Genomic DNA, 17,853 nt, shown 5'->3' with positions numbered 1-17,853 from the left:
ACAGCAGAAAACTCTTCTACCGTGTCTTTTAATTTTATTGGCTGCAAAACAAAATGACAGCTAGCAGCCATTTTGCAGTATCAGATTGCATTAATTCTGAATGGAATAGTTCTAATGGCCAAAAAATGCCCAATCTGGCAGGGGGAGAGGGAGGGGAAGCGGAAGGGGAGGGGAGTGGAAAGGGGTGGGGGTAGGGGAGGGGAAGGGGAGGGAGGAAGGGGAGGGGAAGGGGAAGGAAGGAAGGGGAAGAAAGGGGAAGGAAGGAAAAAAAAGACTTGCATTTATATGATGCTTTTCATGATCACCGGATGTCATAAAGCGCTTTACAGTCAATTAATTACTTTTTGAAATGTAGTCACTGTTGTAATGTAGGAAATACGGCAGCCAATTTGCGCACAGCAAGCTCCCGCAAACAGCAATGAGATAATGACCAGATTATCTGTTTTTAGATGTTCGTTGAAGGATAAATATTGGCCAGGATGCTCTTCCATGGCTTTGTGCTGCTCTCCATTCATGTCAATGCTGAAGCCTTTGTTTGTAGCAATATTGTGCAAAATGCAATAAACGGCTACCATTTTTCTCAGTTTCATGCTCTAACCCCCTTCCCAGCAGTTAAGAATCTGGACCATCACTTCATCAACTCAAATGTCTACACAATCAGGACCCTTAGTCACTAATGTGCCTCAACCTATCTCATCTCTTGATTGTCTATAGAGATTTTGCAGAAATGTCACCAGGTATGGTCGCAACAAATAAGCCATATCTATGAGGAGCCACTACTCCATCTTCCCTCTCTTTCAAAGATGTAAAGGAGGCGTGATTGCTACCGAATAAAAGTATTATGGATGCCTGCCACTGCTTTGCAAAATTCTCTGGTACGGTTTTTATATCATTTGCATATTGTAGAAATAATAGACTTTCCTACTGCGGTAAGCCATGTAATTGTTGCTCGGTGCACAAGTTGCTGCATGGATAAAGTCAATGATCTATGAGAAAAACAGAATTGCTGGAAACTCTTTTTGTTCTGCTGTTGCCTCAATGGTCTCTGCTTCAGTTTTTTTAATAGCCAATGGACTATAACATATCCAAGAACGGCTGCTGCAGCTTTTCTGCGTGACTGAAAAATGCTCTCTGCAATTCGCTTCTGGTAACGTTATGCAAGTATATCGAAAGCACCGCCCTTCTTTCGTATGAATAATTTGCACTCTGTAAGGGAGTTCAGGGCACAGATCTCTTTTATATCCCTCCGTCTTTCGGATGAGACGTTAAACCGAGGCCCCGTCTGCTCTCTCGGGTGGACATAGAAGATCCTACGGCACTGTTTCGAAGAAAAGCAGGGGAGTTATCCCCGGTGTCCTGGCCAATATTTCACTAAAACAGATTATCTGGTCATTACCACATTGTTGTTCGTGGAAGCTTGCTGTGCGCAAACTGGCAGCCGCGTTTCCTACATTACAACAGTGACTACACTTCAAAAGTACAGTAATAATGGAAGAGTCTTTGCCATTGCTTTTCTCAGCAGTGTATATTTTAATTATCATTAACGACCACCCTTCACCATTCAGATGAGCGTTCGTGTTATCACTGCAATACCAACAATAATCATAGAAGATCATAAAATTAGCACCCATCTAACCACGATCTTACAGTACAGAGGCCATTCGGCCCATCGTGCCTTTGCCGACTCTTTGAAAGAGCTATCCAATTAGTCCCACTCCCCTGCTTTTTCCCCATAGCCATGCAATTTTTTTCCTTTTCACCCAATTCCCTTTTGAAAGTTAAGATCAAATCTGCTTCCACCACCCTTTCAAGCAGTGCATTCCAGATCATAACAACTTGCTGCATAAAAATAATTCTCCTCATCTCCCCCCTGGTTCTTTTGCCAATTCTTTTTAATCTGTGTTCTCTCGGTATCGACCCTCCTGCTGGTGAAAACAGTTTCTCCTTAGCTATTCTATCAAAACCAAAAATAATCAACAAGTTCAGAAATGGTAAAAGAAAAACAAGTTGAGAAGAAAGAAGGAACAAAGAGAGAAAACATAGATTAAAACTACCTTTACCTCCCCCTTCCTCTCCTTACCTGTGAATCTCTGCCCTTCTCTTTATCTTTGTCTTTCTTTATAGCCACGGTCAGTCAGTCACTTTAAATACTAGTAATCCTTGGCCTTAAACCTATTAAGAACAGTGCCACGTGATCATTCTGTTTTTGGAAAAAATATGGAGTGCTCATTAAAAACAAAAAGATAAAAGGAACAAGAATAAAAATAAACAAGAATAAATCATCAATAAAAGCTATTCCAAAAACACAAAGGTGGCACACCTTGAACATCATCCCAGAGGTGAAAAGGTCATGGGTTATGTTCACTGCATGCATCTTAACATCACTTTGATCATTTGCACTAGTAATCTCAAAAGATTTATCGTTGGAAAGTTTCAATCTGCCTATCATTAAACCATGAAAAGAAGTGTTCAAATTCAGTACCATATTCAGAATGAAATGTAAATGTTGTCAGTGCTGGTATTGAAAGATAAAAGGACACAGTTTGAAATAGATTTAAGTGAAGTAACAATTAAAGCTAGTATTAAGTCAAAGGAGGAAGCTTATAAAGTTGCCAGAAAAAGCGGTCAGCCTGAGATCTTTTTAGAAATCAGCAAAGGGGGACCAAGAAATTGATAAAGAAAGGGAAAATGGAATATAAAAACAGATTGTAAAAGCTAGGTATGTGAAAAGGAAAAGACTGGCGAAGGTAAATGTAGGTCCTTTACAGTCAGAGACAGGAGAATTTATAATGGGGAATGAGGAAATGGCAGAGAAATTAAATAAATACTTTATTACCACTAATGGTGTGGAGGACAACTTCTTGGAATGTATGCGAGATGGTTTCCTGGATCAGTATGTGGAGGAACCAACCAGGGAACAGGCTATCCTGGATCTGGCACTGTGTAATGAGAAAGGGCTAATCAATAATCTTGTGGTAAAAGTGCCTTTAGGGACAAGTGACCATGATATTATTGAATTTTACATTAAGTTTGAGAGTGATGTAGTCCAATCTGAAACTAAGGTCTTCAATCTAAACAGAGGAAACTACAAGGGTATGAGGGACAAGTTGGCCATGGTAGATTGGGAGACTACACTAAAAGGTATGAAGGTGGACATACAATGGCTAACATTCAAGGAAATAATGCATAATTTGCAACATATATTCCTCTAGGGCTCTTGCTACAGTTGTACAGGGCCTTGGTGAGACCGCACCTTGAGTATTGTGTGCAGTTTTGGTCGCCTTACCTGAGGAAGGACGTTCTTGCCATGGAAGGAGTGCAGCGAAGATTCACCAGGCTGATACCTGGGATGGCAGGAATGACGTATGAGGAGAGATTGTGTCGATTGGGCTTATACTCACTGGAGTTTAGAAGATTGAGAGGGGATCTCATCGAAACCTATAAAATTCTGTCAGGCCTGGACAGACTAGATGCAGGAAGGATGTTTCTGATGGCCGGGGAGTCCAGAACCAGGGGTCATAGTCTAAGGATAAGGGGTAAGCCATTTAGGACTGAAATGAGGAGGAATTTCTTCACCCAGAGAGTGGTGAACCTGTGGAATTCTCTGCCACAGAGGGCGGTGGAGGCCAGTTCATTAAACATATTCAAGAAAGAGTTGGATATATTTCTTAAGGCTAAAGGGATCAAGGGATATGGGGAGAAGGCAGGGACAGGGTACTGAATTTGGATGATCAGCCATGATCTCATTGAATGGCGGAGCAGGCTCGAAGGGCCGAATGGCCTACTCCTGTTCCTATCTTCTATGTTTCTATGTTTCTATAAAAACCCAAAAGGAAAAGTGATCCAACAATGGCAAACAAAAGAAATTAAAGCTAGTATTAAGTCAAAGGAGGAAGCTTATAAAGTTGCCAGAAAAAGCGGTCAGCCTGAGAATTGGGATCATTTTAGAAATCAGCAAGGGGGGACCAAAAAATTGATAAAGAAAGGGAAAATGGAATATGAGCACAAACTAGCGAAAAATATAAAAATGGATTGTAAAAGCTTCTATAGGTATGTGAAAAAGAAAAGACTGGTGAAGGTAAATGTAGGTCCTTTACTGTTAGAGACGGGAGAATTTATAATGGGGAATGAGGAAATGATAGAGAAATTAAATAAATACTTTGTTTCTGTCTTCATGGAGGAAGACACAAAAAACCTCCCAGAAATACGAGAAAACCAAGAGTGTGGCGAGAATGAGGAATTTAAAGAAATTATTATTAGTAAAAAAACAGTACTAGCAAAATTAATGGGACTAAAAGTCGATAAATCCCAAGGACCGGATGACCTACATCCTAGGGTTTTGAAAGAGGTGGCCATTGGGATAGTGTACGCATTGGTTGTCATCTTCCAAAATTCTATACATTCTGGAATGGTTCCCGCAGATTGGAGGATAGCAAATGTAACCCCACTATTTAAGAAAGGAGGGAGAGAGAAAACAGGGAACTACAGACCTGTTAGCCTCACATCAGTAGTTGGGAAAATACTGGAATCTATTATAAAGGATGCAATAACTGGGCACTTAGAAACTAATAGTAAGATTGGGCAGAGTCAACATGGATTTATGAAAGGGAAATCCTGTTTAACAAACCTACGGGAGTTCTTTGAGGGTGTAACTAGTGGAGTAGACAAAGGGGAACCGGTAGATGTAGTACATAAGAACATAAGAACATAAGAAACAGGAGCAGGAGTAGGCCATTCGACCCTTCGAGCCAGCTCCACCATTCAATGAGATCATGGCTGATCCTCTGCCTCAACTCCATTCACCGGCCCTATTGCCATATCCCTTGATGCCCTTACTAGTCAGAAACCTATCGACTTCTGTTTTGAATATATCCAATGACTGAACCTCCACAGCCCTCTGGGGTAGAGAATTCCAAAGGTTCACCACCCTCTGTGTGAAGAAATTTCTTCTCATCTCAGTCCTGACTGGCCTACCCTTTATCTTGAGGCTGTGGCCCCTGGTTCTAGACTCCACCGCCAAGGGAAACATTCTCCCAGCATCCATTTTATCAAGCCCTGTAATAATTTTGTATGCTTCAATGAGATCCCCTCTCATTCTTCTGAATTCAAGAGAATACAGGCCTAGTTTACTCAATCTCTTCTCATACGACAGTCCCGCCATCCCAGGAATCAATCTTGTGAACCTTCATTGCACTCCCTCTATGGCAAGTATATCCTTCCTTAGGTAAGGAGACCAAAATTGTACACAGTACTCCAGGTGTGGTCTCACCAAGGCCCTATATAATTGGAATAAGACTTCTTCACTTCTGTACTCAAATCCTCTTGTAATGAAGGCCAGCATACCATTTGCCTTCCTAATGGCTTGCTGCACCTGCACATTCACTTTCAGTGACTCATGTACAAGGACACCCATGTCCCTTTGACCATCTGCATTCCCCAATCTTTCACCATTTAGGAAATACTCTGCCTTTCTGTTTTTTCTACCAAAGTGGATAACTTCACATTTATCCACATTATGTTCCATCTGCCATGTTCTCGCCCACTCACTGAGCCTGTTGAGATCCCCTTGAAGCCTCTTCACATCCTCTTCGCAACTGACACTGCCACCTAGCTTTGTATCATCAGCAAATTTGAAAATATTACATTTAGTCCCCTCATCCAAATCATTGATATAGATTGTGAATAGCTGGGGCCCAAGCACCGATCCTTGTGGTACCCCACTAGTCACAGCCTGCCATCCTGAAAAAGACCCGTTTATCCCTACTCTTTGTTTTCTGTCTGTTAATCAATTCTCAATCCATGCTACTATATTACTTCCAATTCCATGTACCCTAATTGTGTTCACCAACCTCTTGTGTGGGACCTTATCGAAGGCCTTGTGAAAATTCAGATACACCACATCTACCGGTTCCCCTTTGTCTACTCCACTAGTTACATCCTCTAAGAACTCCAAAAGTTTTATCAAACAGGATTTCCCTTTCATAAATCCATGTTGACTCTGCCCAATCTTACTATTAGTTTCTAAGTGCCCAGTTAATGCATCCTTTATAATAGATTCCAGCATTTTCCCAACTACTGATATGAGGCTAACAGATCTGTAGTTTCCCATTTTCTCTCTCCCTCCTTTCTTAAATAGCGGGGTTACATTTGCTATCCTCCAATCTGCAGGAACCGTTCCAGAATCGATAGAATTTTGGAAGATGACAACCAATGCGTCCACTATTCCAATGGCCACCTCTTTCAAAGCCCTAGGATGTAGATCATCCAGTCCTTGGGATTTATTGACTTTTAGTCCCATTAATTTTGCTAGTACTGTTTTGTTACTAATAATAATTTCTTTAAGTTCCTCATTCTCGTCACACCCTTGGTTTTCTCGTATTTCTGGGAGGTTTTTTGTGTCTTCCTCCGTGAAGACAGAAACAAAGTATTTATTTAATTTCTCTATCATTTCCTCATTCCCCATTATAAATTCTCCCATCTCTGACTGTAAAGGACCTACATTTACCTTTGCCAGTCTTTTCCTTTTCACATACCTATAGAAGCTTTTACAATCCGTTTTTATATTTTTCGCTAGTTTGTGCTCATATTCCATTTTCCCTTTCTTTATCAATTTCTTGGTCCCCCTTTGCTGATTTCTAAAATGATCCCAATCCTCAGGCTGATCACATTTTCTGGCAACTTTATAAGCTTCCTCCTTTGACTTAATACTAGCTTTAATTTCTTTTGTTAGCCATGGTTGGATCACTTTTCCTTTTGGGTTTTTAATGCCCTAGAGGAATATATGTTTGTTGCAAATTATGCATTATTTCCTTGAATGTTAGCCACTGTATGTCTACCTTCATACCTTTTAGTGTAGTCTCCCAATCTACCATGGCCAACTTGTCCCTCATACCCTTGTAGTTTCTTCTGTTTAGATTGAAGACCTTAGTTTCAGATTGGACTACATCACTCTCAAACTTAATGTAAAATTCAATCATGTTATGGTCACTTCTCCCTAAAGGCCCCTTTACCACAAGATTATTGATTAGCCCTTTCTCATTACACAGTACCAGATCCAGAATAGCCTGTTCCCTGGTTGGTTCCTCCACATACTGATCCAGGAAACCATCTAGCAGGCATTCCAAGAATTTGTCCTCCACACCATTAGTGGTAATTTGATTTGCCCAGTCAATATGTAGATTAAAGTCCCCCATGATTACCGTATTGCCCTTGTTACATGCACTTCTAATCTCTTGATTGATACTGTGCCTTACATTACCATTACTGTTTGGTGGCCTATACACAACTCCCACCAATGTTTTCTGCCCTTTGCTGTTTCTTAGCTCCACCCAAACTGATTCCAGTTCTACATGACGATCTGCCAAGCCAAGATCTTTTATCTCTACCGTACCGATCTCATCCCTTATTAACAGCATTACGCCACCTCCTTTTCCTTTTTGTCTGTCCTTCCTAAATGTTGAGTACCCTGGAACATTCAGTTCCCAGCTTTGGTTAACCTGCAACCATGTCTCTGTAATGGCAATTACATCATACCCATTTACTTCTATTAGTGCCATTAATTCATCCACCTTGTTGCGAATGCTACGTGCATTTAGATAAAGTGCCTTCAACTTTGCCACTTTGCCTGTTTAATATTTTTCTGCAATTTGACCCTCGTTACTGTTGGCCTTTGTTTCTGTTCCTTACTAGTTTTGCTGACTACTTTTCTAACTTGCCCTTCCAGCTTTGTTTCTCTCTGTTCTGGGCCCACACTTAGGTTCCCAGCCCCCTGACAAACTAGTTTAAATCCTTCCTAACAGCACTAACAAACCCCCCTGCGAGGATGTTGGTCCCGTTTCTGCCAAGGTGTAACCCGTCCAGCTTGTACAGGTCCCACCTTCCCCAGGATTGGTCCCAATGCCTCAGGAATTTAATTCCCTCCCTCCTAAACCATTTCACCAGCCACGCATTCATCTGGTCTATTCTCCTATTTTTGCTCTCGCTAGCGCGTGGCACTGGAAGTAATCCTGAGATTACTATCTTTGAGGTCCTACTTTTTAATTTATTTCCTAGCTCCCTATATTCTGCTTGCAGAACCTCGTCCCTCTTTCTACTTATGTTGTTGGTACGGATATGGACCACGACCTCTGGCTGTTCATCCTCCCCCTTCAGAATGGTGGCCATGGTGTGGTGATGCCGGAGTTGGACTGGGGTGGACAAATGTAAAATGTCACACAACACCAGGTTATAGTCCAACAGCTTTATTTGAAATCACAAGCTTTCGGAGCGCTGCTCCTTCTTCAGGTGAAGTGGAGAAATGCATAAAGACACAGCTTATATAGTCAGAGAATCATGTCAGATGTTTACAGGTAACCTTTCCAACTGCCATTTATCACACCTCGGCAGAGAGATAATCACAGCAGTCAAAGGTGTGAATGGTGTCCAAACAGGTCAGTCAGGGAAACATTACATCAAAAATTCTCCAAGGTGGCCTTCGAGACACACAACGCAAAATCGTCGAGCAGAAACTGATAGCCAAGTTCCGCACCCATGAGGACGGCCTCAACCGAGACCTTGGGTTCATGTCACGCTACATGTAACCCCACCTGATGCAGGGTCATCCAGACTCGAGTCAACATTGGCCTGTTCTCTCTACACAGATGCGGCTGGACCTGCTGTGATTTCCAGCCAAAAAAATTGTTTTTTGTCTGTTTTTTTGTTTTTCATACAGACCCCAGCATCTGCAATATTTGACCCCTTGTGACCCCACCTCATTGTTCTTTGATGTAATGTTTCCCTGACTGACCTGTTTGGACACCATTCACACCTTTGACTGCTGTGATTATCTCTCTGCCGAGGTGTGATAAATGGCAGTTGGAAAGGTTACCTGTAAACATCTGACATCTCGGCGCGGGTGCAGAACATTCTGGAGGGGGAGGGGGAACAGCCAGTTGTCGTGATACATGTTGGTACCAACGACGTAGCTAAAAAAAGGGAAGAGGTCCTACAAGTAGAATTTAGGGAGTTAGGAGCCAAGCTAAAAAGTAGGACCTCGAAGGTAGTAATCTCTGGATTACTACCAGTGCCACGTGCTAGTAAGAGTACAGAGAACAGGATAGTTAGGCTAAATACGTGGCTTGAGCAGTGGTGTAAGAGGGAGGGTTTTAAATTTTTGAGGCATTGGAACCAGTTTTGTGGTAGGTGTGACCTATACAAAAGGGACGGTCTACACCTGTGCAGAGATGGAACTGATGTTCTCGGGGTAATTTTTGATAAAGCAGTTCGGGAGCATTTAAACTAGTATGGCAGGGGGCTAGAAACCTATGTAGTGAAATAGAGGAAAGTGAAAGGCAGACAGAAATAAATGGTAAAAGGGTGAGGAACAAAAAACAAAGGGCCAAACTAATTCATAAAAAATGTGAGCATAAAAAAAGCCTGAGGGTTTTATACCTTAATGCGAGAAGCATCAGGAACAAGGTAGATGAATTAGCTGTGGAAATAGAGGTTAATAATTATGATCTAATTGGGATTACGGAAACATGGTTGCAGGGTGAGCAGGGCTGGGAGCTTAACATACAGGGGTATTCAGTATTTAGGAAGGATCGACAAAAAAGAAAGGGAGGAGGGGTAGCATTGCTAGTAAAAGAGGGGATAAATGCAATTGAAAGGAAGGATATTAACTCAGTTAATACAGAATCTATATGGGTGGAGCTAAGAAATAGCGAGGGGCGAAAAACATTAATAGGAGTGGTATATAGGCCTCCAAATAGTAAAATAGAGGTTAGGGAGGGCATCACGAGGGAAATTAGAGAAGCGTGCAATAAGAGCACAGCTGTCATCATAGGTGACTTTAACTTACATATAGATTGGACTAGCCTAATCAGTAAAAATAATGAGGAGGAGGAATTCCTTGAGTGTTTAAGGGATGGTTATCTGGATCAATATGTCGAGGAACCAACTCGGGAACAGGCTATATTGGACTGGGTACTGTGCAATGAGAAGGGACTAATCAGTAATCTTGTTGTACGGGGACCCTTGGGTCAGAGCGATCATAACATGATCGATTTCTCACTCGAAATGGAGAGCGAAGAAATTGACTCAGAGACTAAGGTCCTGAATTTAAACAAGGGGAATTATGATGCCATGAGACGGGAACTGAGTAGGTCTGATTGGACAACGTTCCTGAGAGGACTGGAGGTAGATAAACAATGGCAAACATTTAAAGATAGAATGACAAAATTGCTTGTTTATACCAATCTGGCATAAAAGGAAATCTAAAAAGGTGACTCAACCGTGGATAACAGGGGAAATTAGAGACAGCATAAAATCCAAAGATAGGGCGTATAAAATAGCCAAAAAAAGCGCCAGAGCGGAAGATTGGGAACAGTTTAAGATAGAGCAAAGGAGGGCAAAGGGCATGATCAAGAGGGGCAAAATAGCTTACGAAAACAAGCTGGCGGAAAATATAAAAACTAACTCCAAAAGCTTTTATAAATATATCAAAAGGAAAAGACTGGTGAAAACCAAAGTTGGTCCATTGCAGTCAGATACGGGGGAATATATAATGGGAAATAAGGAAATGGCAGATCAACTAAATGCATACTTTGGGTCAGTCTTTACGAAGGAAGACACAAAAAACCTCCCTGGGATATCGGGAAAAATAGGGACATTGGCAAAGGAGGAACTGACGCAAATCAATATCTCTAAGGATATGGTGTTAAGGAAGCTAAAGGGATTGAAGGTGGACAAATCCCCAGGGCCTGATAACATGCATCCTAGGGTACTGAAGGAGGTGGCCCTAGAGATAGCGGATGCACTAAGGATGATTTTTCAGAATTCATTAGACTCGGGAACAGTGCCGATGGATTGGAGGGTAGCTAACGTTACCCCACTATTCAAAAAGGGGGGTAGGGAAAAAGCAGGTAATTACAGACCTGTAAGCCTTACATCAGTTGTGGGCAAAATGCTGGAGTCCATCATTAAGGATGAAATAGCGGAGCACTTAGCAAATGGGGACAGGATAGGACAGAGTCAACATGGATTTACAAAGGGTAAATCGTGCTTGACTAATCTATTGGAATTTTTTGAGGGAGTAACTGGTAGAATAGATGGGGGAGAGCCAGTAGATGTGGTGTACCTGGACTTCCAAAAGGCCTTCGATAAGGTCCCACATAAAAGATTAGCATGGAAAATTGAGGCTCATGGGATAAAGGGGAAAGTTTTGGCGTGGATAGGGAACTGGCTGTCAGATAGAAAACAGAGAGTTGGAATAAACGGCTCATTTTCTGAATGGCAGGCAGTAACAAGTGGGGTACCACAGGGATCTGTCCTGGGCCCCCAGCTGTTCACAATTTACATTAATGACCTGGATCAGGGAGTCGGATGCAGCATTTCCAAATTTGCAGACGACACTAAACTAGGAGGTGGGGTGGGCTCAGAGGAAGAGACCAGGAAGCTCCAGAGCGATTTGGACAGACTGGGCGATTGGGCGGATAAATGGCAGATGCACTATAATGTGGACAAGTGCGAAGTTATCCACCTTGGGTGCAGGAACGGGAGGGCAAATTATTATTTAAATGGCAATAGATTGGGAGAGGGGGAAGTACAGAGAGACCTGGGTGTTCTTGTACACCAGTCACTGAAGGCGAGCATGCAGGTGCAACAGGCGGTCAAGAAGGCAAACGGTATGCTGGCCTTCATAGCAAAAGGGTTAGAATACAGGAACAGGGATACCTTGCTGCAGCTGTACAGGGCACTGGTGAGACCACACCTCGAGTACTGTGTACAGTTTTGGTCGCCTCATCTGAGGAAGGATGTTCTTGCCATGGAGGGGGTGCAGCGGCGATTCACCAGGCTGATACCAGGAATGGCGGGAATGACCTATGAGGAGAGACTATGTAGTTTAGGGATGTACACACTGGAGTTTAGAAGATTGAGAGGGGACCTCATAGAAGTGTATAAAATTCTGACAGGTCTAGACAGACTGGATGCAGAAGGAATGTTTCCCTTGGCGGGTGAGAACAGAACTAGAGGACATAATTTAAGGATAAGGGCTAAACCATTTAGGACAGAGATGAGGGGGAATTTCTTCACTCAGAGAGTGGTGAACCTGTGGAACTCATTGCCACAGAGGGCAGTGTACGCCAGCTCATTAAATATATTTAAGAGGGAATTAGATATATTTCTACGGGCAAAAGGGGTTAAGGGTTACGGAGAGAAGGCGGGGACGGGATACTGAATTAAAGGATCAGCCATGATCTCATTAAATGGCGGAGCAGGCACGAAGGGCCGAATGGCCTACTCCTGCTCCTATCTTCTATGTATCTATGTATCTATGTATGATTCTCTGACTATATAAGCTGTGTCTTTATGCATTTCTCCACTTCACCTGAAGAAGGAGCAGCGCTCCGAAAGCTTGTGATTTCAAATAAAGCTGTTAGACTATAACCTGGTGTTGTGTGACTTTTTACTTCAGAATGGTATATTTGGATTTTCAGAAGGCCTTCGATAAGGTCCCACACAAGAGGTTGATGAACAAAATTAGGGCACATGGAATTGGGGGTAATATACTAGCATGGATTGAGAATTGGTTAACAGACAGAAAACAAAGAGTAGGGACAAACAGGTCTTTTTCAGGATGGCAGGCTGTGACTAGTGGGGTACCACAAGGATTGGTGCTTGGGCCCCAGCTATTCACAATCTATATCAATGATTTGGATGAGGGGACTAAATGTAACATTTCCAAATTTGCTGATGATATAAAGCTAGGTGGCAGTGTCAGTTGCGAAGAGGATGTGAAGAGGCTTCAAGGGGATCTCGACAGGCTCAGTGAGTGGGCGACAACATGGCAGATGGAATATAATGGCCCAGAAATTCGGGTTGGGGGCTTCCCGCAGGTGCAAGCCCCCAACCTGCACTTACCTAGCGCGCCGGCTGTTGAGCTGTGGGCCCGCGTGGGATTCCGATCCTGGGCCTCCTCCAACTGCCGGTGCGCAGTGCTTGCATATCCCAGGGGCGCAGTTAGTTCGATGCGTCCCCTGGGATCATGTGGGCCATGGAGTGCCAATGGTAGCAGGGAATGTTTCATTCATAAGTTTGACAGGAAGAGCTATCAAACCTATAAATACTATAAGCCCCAAAACATCACTAAATCTTCAAATACATTTTTTAAAAAGCATCACATTTTTAAAATAACTATAAATTACATGAAATAACTATTTTAAACAATAATTTAAATATTTGAAATAATTAATTACATTTTCTAACGGGGCTAAAAATAAACTTACCTTTCTTTAAAGTATTTAAAAATAATAAACCTGTGGAAATTTTTTTTTAATTTTAATTAATTCACCACTTACCTTGTCAAAAGCAGGCCTTGCACCTGCTTTTTTAAAGTGTAACTGCTGGAGACTTAACCTCCCGGAAAAACCTGGAAAAAAAACGTAAGTTCGATGCGCACGCGCCGCCTCTCCAGCGCACGCGTTCCACCTCTCAACCTCTTCTTTCAGGGGAATGGAAGTGCCGGTTTCCCGTGCATGCGCAGTGCATGCACGAAACCGGCAGTTCCATTGGGCCTACGGGTGAGTACTCCGTGTGTACTCACCCATGGAGACCCGAATTTCTGGGCTAATGTGGATAAATGTGAAGTTATCCACTTTGGTAGAAAAAAACAGAAAGGCAGAGTATTTCCTAAATGGTGAAAGATTGGGGAATGCAGATGGTCAAAGGGACATGGGTGTCCTTGTACATGAGTCACTGAAAGTGAATGTGCAGGTGCAGCAAGCCATTAGGAAGGCAAATGGTACGCTGGCCTTCATTACAAGAGGATTTGAGTACAGAAGTAAAGAAGTCTTACTCCAATTATATAGGGCCTTGGTGAGACCACACCTGGAGTACTGTGTACAATTTTGGTCTCCTTACCTAAGGAAGGATATACTTGCCATAGAGGGAGTGCAACGAAGGTTCACGAGATTGATTCCTGGGATGGCGGGACTGTCGTATGAGAAGAGATTGGGTAAACTAGGCCTGTATCCTCTTGAATTCAGAAAAATGAGAGGGGATCTCATTGAAGCATACAAAGTTATTACATGACTTGATAGGGTGAATGCTGGGAGACTATTTCCCTTGGCTGGGGAGTCTAGAACCAGGGGCCACAGCCTCAAGATAAAGGGTAGGTCATTCAGGACTGGGATGAGAAGAAATTTCTTCATACAGAGGGCGGTGAATGTTTGGAATTCTCTACCCCAGAGGGCTGTGGAGGCTCAGTCATTGGATGTATTCAAAACAGAAGTCGATAGATTTCTGACTAGTAAGGGCATTGGGATATGGCGATAGGGCCGGTGAATGGAGTTGAGGCAGAAGATCAGCCATGATCTCATTGAATGGCAGAGCAGGCTCGAAGGGCCGAATGGCCTACTCCTGCTCCTATTTGTTATGTTATGTTCTTATAGCACATTTATAAGTAGCCACAGAGTCCGTGAGATAATAAAGATGACCATTATATCCAACCTTTCCAAGCCAATCTCAGCTCCTGAGGCATTTTGAATAACTTCAACTCGGTCATGTCAGCCATGTAATGTTGGCTGTACACAGGAATGCCAGCTTCCTCTGAAGCGTCTTCTGAGCTCTACTGTGTGTTGCACACGTGGTTGGGCAATGGCGCTCTGCATTTCAGAGGAAACCACAAAGGCTGGGATGAATTGCCCTTGTTTCCTGTCACCTAATATACAGTATTAAAGATGTTGTGAGGTTGAACATTTCGAAACAGAAATAAAACATGAAAACCCAAACAAAATTAAAAAACTGTACCCTTGCCAGACCGTAAACCCAACAGACATCAGGTGTAATGTAATACACACCAGCCTAGTTATTGCAAGGTTTCATTTCTGTCTGAACCTATATAGCCTAAATAGTAATGTCTTGTCGTTTGATATTTCAAAAGTTCTACTCTATGCTTATGGGATCTGATCACCGAATGAGTTCCACTTCTATATTGTTAAGTGTGGGGAAATTTAACAGAAAAGATGGACTTTTATCCAAAAAAAAATCAGGATATTTGTTTCAGATTGTATTGCTCTCCTCCGCTTACCTGATTGTTGAATGTGATAGCTGTTTCTAAGTGTTCTATTGCGAAGCTCTATAGTTCCAGGGGACTGTTGTATCCCATTACATGTGAACACTCACTGCTCTGTCAGGCACCGCTAGATAGAATAGATTTGCTGTTCAGTGTTCTGCCTCAGTTTCTACTAAGTACAGGTCAATTTTCTGTGTGGGTGCTTTCTGTTACTTGGAGAAGGAGCTGTGTTATATATAAATCTGTTCCTGGTTGCGCAATACTAAGACGAACCCCGCATAAACTGGGCGTGTTGTCAGAATGCGGGCTGGTTAAGCCATAATGATCACAAGGAACGATCGGGGCTGAATGCCTCCAGTATTCTGCCACATAACCCGATACCGACAAGACGCTGGTTAACCCTTTGAGGGGCGGAATGTTAGCCAGCTGTAAGCTGCAGCCGGCGAGTGATGCCCTCTGACATGTACACAGCTCTGTCTGAAACAAGCTTAAAGCTGGCGCTTGTCGATTTACAGTTTCTCCCTGTACAACAAGAAACTTACCTGACTGCAGGGTTCTGTTGGCGGGCATTCGTTTTCCACAGTAGTTCTCCCAGTGCGAATCGCTGTTGCTCAGCACGTGGCTCGGACGATTTTGCCTTGAATGCAGCTTTTTATATAAAAAAAACCAAGTGCACTCGAACTCGAGTGGAGGGAAAGTATAGACACGATGACGTTGAATTTAACTGGCAAGTCAGATAACACTTCATCTCTCTGAAGCCAGAGCGAGTCGAGCTGTGTGGAGTGCCGATTACAATCCTAATCCAGCGAATATTTAATAAGAGTTTCTCTGTGCCAAGAAGGAAATTGCATCACATGACGCACTCCAATCTGATCTCTTCTGGAAGGAAAGGCAAATATAGATATGATATATATCTTTAATTCATTGGCTAGGAGCGCTTTAGGACGTCCTGAGGTCGCTGTATAAAGACAAGTTCTTTTCCTTTAGAAAGCACAAGACCTTCTAGTAACGGTTGCGGCGAAGTTATGCAAATTGAAGTGCGACTTTTTTTCTGGTTGTGGGCTGAGTGGGCAGTGGGTGTCTCAACTTACATCAGATGGGACATTCCAGGATTGGGAAAGCACCGCACGGAAAAAGCAACTTGTCTCTACTTGAATCAACTACTGTCACTGCACTTCACCAGTAATTCAATCTGTCAGGGGCTTAGACATGATAAGGCGCGATATAAATACAATTGTTACTTATTATTTTAGTTCCAGGAAGATTTTAACAGATGATGACATTACCAATGTTATGAGTTGGATGGTGATACCATCATTTAGGAGTTACAGGCCAGCAATCACTCCTGACAATATTATAGAATCATAGAATGGTTACAGCCCTGAAGGAGGCCATTCGGCCTGTCGAGCCCCTGCCGGCTCTCTGCAAGAGCACTTCAGCTAGTCTCACTCTCCCGCCCTTTCCCTGTAGCCCTGCAATTTTTTTTCCTTCAGGTACTTACACAACTCCCTTTTGAAAGCCACGATTGAGTCTACCTCCACCACCCTTTCAGGCAGTGCATTCCAGATCCTAATTAATCGCTGCGTACAAAAGTTTTTCCTCATGTCGCCTTAGGTTCTTCAGCCAATCACCTTAAATCTGTGTCCTCTGGTTCTCGACCCTTCCACCAATGGGAACGGTTTCCCTCTATCTACTCTGTCTAGACCCCTCATGATTTTGAATACTTCTATCAAATCTTAATTTGTAATTAATGTGTAACGTTTAATGTGTTCCTACGATTTCTTCACTCTAATATTTTAAAGATGTTAGCATAGAATGTCACTTTTTCAAAATTCATTCACGGGATGTGGGCGTCGCCGGCATGCCAGCATTTATTGCCCACCCCTAATTGCCCTTGAAGGTGGTGGTGGGCCACCTTCTTCAATACAACTGAGTGGCTTGCTAGGCCATTTCAGAGGACAGTTAAGAGTCAACCATATTCCTGTGGGTCTGGAGTCACATAAAGGCCAGACTGGGTAAGGATTTCCTTCCCTAAAGGACATTAGTGGACCAGATGGGTGTTTACGACAATTCGGTAGTTTCATGGTCACCATTGCTGATGCTAGCTTTTTCCTTCCAGACTTATTTAATTAATTGAATTTAAATTCCCCAGCTGTCATGGTGGGAATTGAACTCATGCCTCTGGATCATTAGTCCAGGCCACTGGATTACTGGTCCAGTAACATGACCACCAAGCTACTGTAGCCCCACATGAATTAATTAAGCCTCTAATATCGCCAGCATTCAATTCTAACCTTATATCTGCAACATAGCTATAAGATCACAAGAATCTAAACTGAATTGTATTGCTAAGAAAATAAAAGAATTCTATATATCGAGGTGCCCTAAAGCATTGCGCCATTCCATCCTCCAGAGCCAGTGGATTTCAGCATAGGTGGTTTAAGATGATGAGGCACACCCGCTGACTCACAATTTAACTCAGAGGTCAGTCTCCTTTTCTGCATCCTTGGTGCTGCAGGTGGTTTTGGGCTTTCAAAAACAGCTCAACAACAACACTTACATCACACCTCTAACTTAGTGAAACATTCCAAGGCACTTCACAAAGAAGAATGGATGACAAATAGGAACAGGGAAAAGAGGTGACTGAATACAAAGCCAAAACAATAAGTTCAGCTACAAGGAGTCCTGGCTCACCAACCAGTTGGTATCAGACAGGTAGTCAAACAGCACAGTAACAGGAGGAAAGAAAGAAAGACTTGCATTTATATAGAGCCTTTCAGGATCTCAGGATGTCTCAAAGC

At 42.7% G+C, this 17,853-nt stretch overlaps 1 protein-coding gene across 2 annotated transcripts in view; it reads right to left on the bottom strand.

Moving 5' to 3' along the window:
• The window catches only part of LOC147108162 (phospholipid-transporting ATPase IC-like), a 152,601-nt gene extending 136,726 nt beyond the window's left edge, over nucleotides 1-15,875 (bottom strand). For both annotated transcript variants that reach the window (XM_086004682.1, XM_086004681.1), the window contains exons 1-2: nucleotides 15,595-15,875; nucleotides 2,081-2,200 (exon numbers count right to left, since the gene is read on the bottom strand). The gene's annotated coding sequence lies outside the window, so the exon portion shown is untranslated. The remainder of the gene's footprint in view (nucleotides 1-2,080; nucleotides 2,201-15,594) is intronic.
• Nucleotides 15,876-17,853: the final 1,978 nt, after the last annotated feature.

This window comes from Somniosus microcephalus, chromosome 13 (genome assembly GCF_052327205.1).
Source record: "Somniosus microcephalus isolate GS21.2 chromosome 13, FLI_Smic_1.0, whole genome shotgun sequence".
Taxonomy (NCBI): domain Eukaryota; kingdom Metazoa; phylum Chordata; class Chondrichthyes; order Squaliformes; family Somniosidae; genus Somniosus; species Somniosus microcephalus.
The sequence above is the reverse complement of the archived record's forward strand: the minus strand, read 5'-3'. Positions and strand labels throughout refer to the sequence as shown.